Source organism: Salmo trutta, chromosome 30 (assembly GCF_901001165.1).
Source record: "Salmo trutta chromosome 30, fSalTru1.1, whole genome shotgun sequence".
Lineage (NCBI taxonomy): Eukaryota > Metazoa > Chordata > Actinopteri > Salmoniformes > Salmonidae > Salmo > Salmo trutta.
In genome coordinates this window covers 21043601-21051371 of record NC_042986.1, presented here as the reverse complement: position 1 = coordinate 21051371, position 7771 = coordinate 21043601, and positions in this window count along the sequence as shown.

The window sequence follows — 7771 nt, the reverse complement described above, 5'->3', positions numbered from 1 at the left end:
TGGTCGCAAATGGGTCTTCCAAATGGACAATGACTCCAAGCATACTTCCAAAGTTGTGGCAAAATGGCTTACGGACAACAAAGTCAAGGTATTGGAGTGGCCATCACAAAGAACATTTGTGGGCAGAACTGAAAAAAGTGTGTGCGAGCAAGGAGGCCTACAAACCTGACTCAGTTACACCAGCTCTGTCAGGAGGAATGGGCCAAAATTCACCCAACTTATTGTGGGAAGCTTGTGGAAGACTACCGAAAACGTTTGACCCAAATTTAACAATTTAAAGGCAATGCTACCAAACACTAATTGAGCGTATGTAAACTTCTGACCAACTGGGAATGTGAAAAGCTGAAATAAATAATTCTCTCTACTATTATTCTGACATTTCACATTCTGAGAATAAAGTGGTGATCCTAACTGAAATAAAACAGGGAATTTTTACTTGGATTAGATTTCAGGAATTGTGAAAAACTGAGTTTAAATGTATTTGGCTAAGGTGTATGTAAACTTCCGACTTCAACTCTCTCTCTCTCTCTTTCTCTCTCTCTTTCTCTTTCTCTTTCTCTTTCTCTTTCTCTTTCTCTCTCTCTCTCTCTCTCTCTCTCTATATATATATATATATATATATACTGCTCAAAAAAATAAAGTGAACACTTAAACAACACATCCTAGATCTGAATGAAAGAAATAATCTTATTAAATACCTTTTTCTTTACATAGTTGAATGTGCTGACAACAAAATCACACAAAAATAATCAATGGAAATCCAATTTATCAACCCATGGAGGTCTGGATTTGGAGTCACACTCAAAATTAAAGTGGAAAACCACACTACAGGCTGATCCAACTTTGATGTAATGTCCTTAAAACAAGTCAAAATGAGGCTCAGTAGTGTGTGTGGCCTCCACGTGCCTGTATGACCTCCCTACAACACCTGGGCATGCTCCTGATGAGGTGGCGGATGGTCTCCTGAGGGATCTCCTCCCAGACCTGGACTAAAGCATCCGCCAACTCCTGGACAGTCTGTGGTGCAACGTGGCGTTGGTGGATAAAGCGAGACATGATGTCCCAGATGTGCTCAATTGGATTCAGGTCTGGGGAACGGGCGGGCCAGTCCATAGCATCAATGCCTTCCTCTTGCAGGAACTGCTGACACACTCCAGTCACATGAGGTCTAGCATTGGCTTGCATTAGGAGGAACCCAGGGCCAACCGCACCAGCATATGGTCTCACAAGGGGTCTGAGGATCTCATCTCGGTACCTAATGGCAGTCAGGCTACCTCTGGCGAGCACATGGAGGGCTGTGCGGCCCCCCAAAGAAATGCCACCCCAAACCATGACTGACCCACCGCCAAACCGGTCATGCTGGAGGATGTTGCAGGCAGCAGAAAGTTCTCCACGGCGTCTCCAGACTCTGTCACGTCTGTCACGTGCTCAGTGTGAACCTGCTTTCATCTGTGAAGAGCACAGGGCGCCAGTGGCAAATTTGCCAATCTTGGTGTTCTCTGGCAAATGCCAAACGTCCTGCACGGTGTTGGGCTGTCAGCACAACCCCCACCTGTGGACGTCGGGCCCTCATACCACCCTCATGGAGTCTGTTTCTTACCATTTGAGCAGACACATACACATTTGTGGCCTGCTGGAGGTCATTTTGCAGGGCTCTGGCAGTGCTCCTCCTGCTCCTCCTTGCACAAAGGCGGAGGTAGCGGTCCTGCTGCTGGGTTGTTGCCCTCCTACGGCCTCCTCCACGTCTCCTGATGTACTGGCCTGTCTCCTGGTAGCGCCTCCATGCTCTGGACACTACGCTGACAGACACAGCAAACCTTCTTGCCATAGCTCGCATTGATGTGCCATCCTGGATGAGCTGCACTACCTGAGCCACTTGTGTGGGTTGTAGACTCCATCTCATGCTACCACTAGAGTGAAAGCACCGCCAGCATTCAAAAGTGACCAAACCATCAGCCAGGAAGCAATGGAACTGAGAAGTGGTCTGTGGTCCGCACCTGCAGAACCACTCCTTTATTGGGGGTGTCTTGCTAATTGCCTATAATTTCGCCCTGTTGTCTATTCCATTTTGTCAATCAGTGTTGCTTCCTAAGTGGACAGTTTGATTTCACAGAAGTGTGATTGACTTGGAGTTACATTGTGTTGTTTAAGTGTTCCCTTTATTTTTTTGAGCAGTGTATATATATGTATAAACTCAGCAAAAAAAATAACTTTTTCAGGACCCTGTCTTTCAAAGATTATTCGTAAAAATCCAAGTAACTTGTGCACCTGTGGAACGGTCATTAAGACAGTAACAGCTTACAGGCGGAAGGCAATTAAGGTCACAGTTATGAAAACTTTGGACACTAAAGAGGCCTTCCTGCTGACTATGAAAAACACCAAAAGAAAGATGCCCAGGGTCCCTGAATCATCTGCGTAAACGTGCCTTAGGCATGCTGCAAGGAGGCATGAGGACTGCAGATGTGGCCAGGGCAAAAAATTGCAATGTCCGTACTGTGAGACGCCTTAGGCAGAGCTACAGGGAGACAGGACGGACAGCTGATTGTCCTCGCAGTGGAAGACCACGTGTAACAACAACTGCACAGTACATGATGTTCGGTACATCTGAATATCAAATCTGCAGGACAGGTACAGAATGGCAACAACAACTGCCCGAGTTACACCAGGAACGCACAATCCCTCCATCTGTGCTCAGACTGTCCGCAATAGGCTGAGGGAGCCTGTACTGAGGGCTTGCAGGCCTATTGTAAGGCAGGTCCTCACCAGACATCACCGGCAACAACGTCGCCTATGGGTACAAACCCACCGTCGCTAGACCAGACTGGACTGGTGAAAAGTTCTCTTCACTGACGAGTCGCGGTTTTGTCTCACCAGGGATGATGGTCGGATTTGCGTTTATTGTTGAAGGAATGAGCGTTATACCGAGGCCTGTACTCTGGAGCGGGATCGATTTGGAGGTGGATGGTCCTTCATGGTCTGGGGCGGTGTGTCACAGCATCATCGAACTGAGCTTGTTGTCATTGCAGGCAATCTCAACGCTGTGCGTTATAGGGAAAACATCCTCCTCCCTCATGTTGTAGAGGAGCATCTGACAGACAGAGAGTCAGGACACAGATGCTCTGTATGTTAGGGCACAATATTAATGTTTGTCATTTTGTTTTGATCATCAATTCTCAATCAAGGCCCACTTTATCTTGAGGCCCCTACCACCCCTTTCTCTATCAAAGCTGTAGCCTCTGTCAAATCCAACTTTGGGCTTTATTCAATCCGTATTGCGGAGGTTCCGCATTAAAGCGTGATTTAACATTTAAAGGCAATGTTCCCGCGTTAGAGGAGACTTCATTCACAGTAAATGCTGCATATGTTGGCTCAATCGGAATTTACCTTTACAATTCTATCAAGCTTCAGCAATACTGATTGAATAGAGCCCTTTATTTGTATGCGTGATTCACAGGGAAACTACTTTTCCTACTTGTCATGAGGTGAATGCACCAATTTGTAAGTCGCTCTGGATAAGAGCGTCTGCTAAATGACTTAAATGTAATGTTGTACCCTTCCTGCAGGCTCATCCTGACATGACCCTCCAGCATGACAATGCCACCAGCCATACTGCTCATTCTGTGCTTGATTTCCTGCAAGACAGGAATGTCAGTGTTCTGTCATGGCCAGCGAAGAACCCAGATCTCAATCCCATTGAGCACGTCTGGCACCTGTTGGATCGGAGGGTGAGGGCTCAGGCCATTCCTCCCAGAAATGTCCGGGAACTTGCAGGTGCCTTGATGGAAGAGTGGGGTAACATCTCACAGCAAGGATTGGCAAATCTGGTGCAGTCCATGAGGAGGAGATGCACTGCAGTACATAATGCAGCTGGTGGCCACACCAGATACTAACGGTTACTATTGATTTTGACCCCCTCTTTGTTCAGGGACACATTATTCAATTTATGTTAGTCACATGTCTGTGGAACTTGTTCAGTTTATGTCCCAGTTGTTGAATCTTGTTATGTTCATACAAATATTTACACATGTTAAGTTCGCTGAAAATAAACGCAGTTGACAGTGAGAGGACGTTTCTTTTTTTTGTTGAGTTTATATATAAACAGTGTCTTTGAAAAGTATTCGCTTGATTTTTTCCACATTTTGTTACATTACAGCCTTATTCTAAAATTGATTAAATTGTTTCTTTCCCCTCATTAATCTACACACAATACCCCATAATGACAAAGTAAAACAGGTTTTTAGACATTTTTACGAATTTATAAAAATGTAAAATGAAATATCAAGTTTTCAGAATAAGTTTTCAGACCCTTTACTCAGCACTTTCTTGAAGCACCTTTAGTAACGATTACAGCATTGAGTCTTCTTGGGTATGACGGTTCAAGTTTGGCAGACCTGTATTTGGGGAGTTTCTCCCATTCTTCTCTGCAGATCCTCTCAAGGTCTGTCAGGTTGGATGGGGAATGTTGCTGCACAGCTGTTTTCAGGTCTCTCCAGAGATGTTCGATCGGGTTCAATGCTCTGGCTGGGCCACTCAAGGACATTTAGAGACTTGTCCCGAAGCCACTCCTGCGTTGTCTTGGCTGTGTGCTTAGGGTCGTTGTCCTGTTGGAAGGTGAACCTTCGCCCCAGTCTGAGTACCTGGAGATGGTTTTCATCAGGGATCTCTCTGTACGTTGCTCATTTAATCTTTGCCTTGATCCTGACTAGTCTTTCAGTCCCTGCCGCTGAAATATATCCCCACAGCATAGTGCTTCCACCACCATGCTTCACCGTAGGGATGGTGCCAGTTTTCCTCTAGACGTGACACTTGGCATTCAGGCCAAAGAGTTTAATCTTGGTTTCATCAGACCAGAGAATCTTGCTTTTCATGGTATGAGAGACTTCAGGTGCCCTTTGGCAAACTCCAAGCGGGCTGTCATGTGCCTTTTACTGAGGAGTGGCTTCCGTCTTTCCACTCTACCAAAAATACCTGTTTGGTGGAGTCCTGCTGGGATGGTTGTCCTTCTGGAAGGTTCTCCCATCTCCACAGAGTAACTCTAGAGCTCTGTCAGAGTGTTTATCAAGTTCTTGGTCACCTCCCTGGCCAATTGTCACCTTCTCTGGGTCCTTGTCACCTTCTCCCCTGATTGCTCAGTTTCGCCGGGCGGCCAGCTCTAGGTGGTTCCAAACTTCTTTCATTTAAGAATGATGGAGGCCACTGTGTTCTTGGGGACCTTCAATGCTGCAGACATTTTTTTCTACCCTTCCCCAGATCTGTGGCTCGACACAATCCTGTCTTGGAGCTCTGCGGACAATTCCTTCGACCCCATGGCTTGTTTTTTGCTCTGACATGCACTGTCAACTGTGAGACCTTGTGTAGACCGGTGTGTGCCTTTCCAAATCTCCAATCAATCGTAGAAACATCACAAGGGTGATCAATTGTAACATGATGCACCTGAGCTCAATTTCACTTCTCATAGCAAAGGGTCTGAATACATATGTACATTTATTCTGCTTTTTATTTTGAATAAATTTGCAAAAGTTTCTTAAAACCTGTTTTTTGCAAGGTCATTATGGGGTATTGTCTGTAGATTGATAAGAATTTTTTTTGTATTTAGTCAATTTTAGAATAAGGCTGTAACGTAACAAAATGGGGCAAAAGTGAAGGGGTCTGAATACTTTCCAAATGCGCTGTATATATATATATATATACACAGTGAGTAAAAAAAGTATTTCATCCCCTGCTGATTTTGTACGCTTGCCCACTGACAAAGAAATGATCAGTCTATAATTTTAATGGTAGGTTTATTTGAACAGTGAGAGACAGAATAACAACAACAAAAAATCCAGAAAAACGCATGTCAAAAATGTTATAAATTGATTTACATTTTAATGAGGGAAATAAGTATTTGACCCCCTCTCAATCAGAAAGATTTCTGGCTCCCAGGTGTCTTTTATGCACGTAACGAGCTGAGATTATGAGCACACTCTTAAATTGAGTGCTCCTAATCTCAGCTTGTTACCTGTATAAAGACACCTGTCCACAGAAGCAATCAATCAATCAGATTGCAAACTCTCCACCATGGCCAAGACCAAAGAGCTCTCCAAGGATGTCAGTGACAAGATTGTAGACCTACACAAGGCTGAAATGGGCTACAAGACCATCGCCAAGCGGCTTGGTGAGAAGGTGACAACAGTTGGTGTGATTATTGGCAAATGGAAGAAACACAAAAGAACTGTCAGTCTCCCTCGGCCTGGGGCTACATGCAAGATCTCACCTCGTGGAGTTGCAATGATCATGAGAATGGTGAGGAATCAGCCCAGAACTACACAGGAGGATCTTGTCAATGATCTCAAGGCAGCTGGGACCATAGTCACGAAGAAAACAATTGGTAACACACTACGCCGTGAAGGACTGAAATCCTGCAGCGCCCACAAGGTCCCCCTGCTCAAGAAAGCACATATACATGCCCGTCTGAAGTTTGCCAATGAACATCTGAATGATTCAGAGGACAACTGGGTGAAAGTGTTGTGGTCAGATGAGACCAAAATGGAGCTCTTTGGCATCAACTCAACTCGCCGTGTTTGGAGGAGGAGGAATGCTGCCTATGACCACAAGAACACCATCCCCACTGTCAAACATGGAGGTGGAAACATTATGCTTTGGGGTGTTTTTCTGCTAACAGGACAGGACAACTTCACTGCATCAAAGGGACGATGGACGGAGCCATGTCCTGTCAAATCTTGGGTGAGAACCTCCTTCCCTCAGCAAGGTCATTGAAAATGGGTCGTGGATGGGTATTCCAGCATTACAATGACCCAATACACACAGGTGTATAAAATCAAGCATACAGCCATGCAATCTCCATAGACAAACATTGGCAGAAGAATGGCCTTACTGAAGAGCTCACTTTCAACTCGACACCGTTATAGGATTCCACCTTTCCAACAAGTCAGTTCATCAAATTTCTGCCCTGCTATAACTGCCATGGTCAACTGTAAGTGCTGTTATTGTGAAGTGGAAACGTCTAGGAGCAACAACGGGTCAGTCGCGAAGTGGTAGGCCGCACAAACTCACAGAACAGGACTGCTAAAGCACATGCTTTAGCACATAAAAGTAATCTGTCCTCGTTGCAATACTCACTACCGAGTTCCAAACTGCCTCTGGAAGCAACGTCAGCACAACAACTGTTTGTCGGGAGCTTCATGATATGGGTTTCCATGGCCGAACAGCCGCACACAAGCCTAAGCTCACCATGCGCGATGCCAAGCGTCAGCTGAAGTGGTGTAAAGCTTGCCGCCATTGGACTCTGGAGCAGTGGAAACGCTTTCTCTGGAGTGATGAATCACACTTCACCATCTCACAGTCAACAGACAAATCTGGGTTTGGCAGATGCCAGGAGAAAGTTACCTGCCCCAATGCACAGTGCCAACTGTAATTTTTGGTGGAGGAAGAATAATGATCTGGGGATGGTTTTTATGGTTCGGGCTAGGCCCCTTAGTTCTAGTGAAGGGAAATAGCAATGTTCCAACATCTAGTGGAAAGCCTTCCTGGAAGAGTGAGAGGGGACCAACTCCATATTAATGCCTATAACTTTGGAATGAGATGGTCGACGAGCAGGTATCCACATACTTTTGGTCACTTTTCGGCAGGTAGCCTAGTGGTTAGAGCGTTGAGCCAGTAACCAAAAGGTTGCTAAGTTGAGTCCCGAGCTGCCAAGGTAAAAATCTGTCGTTCTGCCCCTGAACAAAACAGTTAACCCACTGTTCCTAGGCCATCATTGTAAATAAGA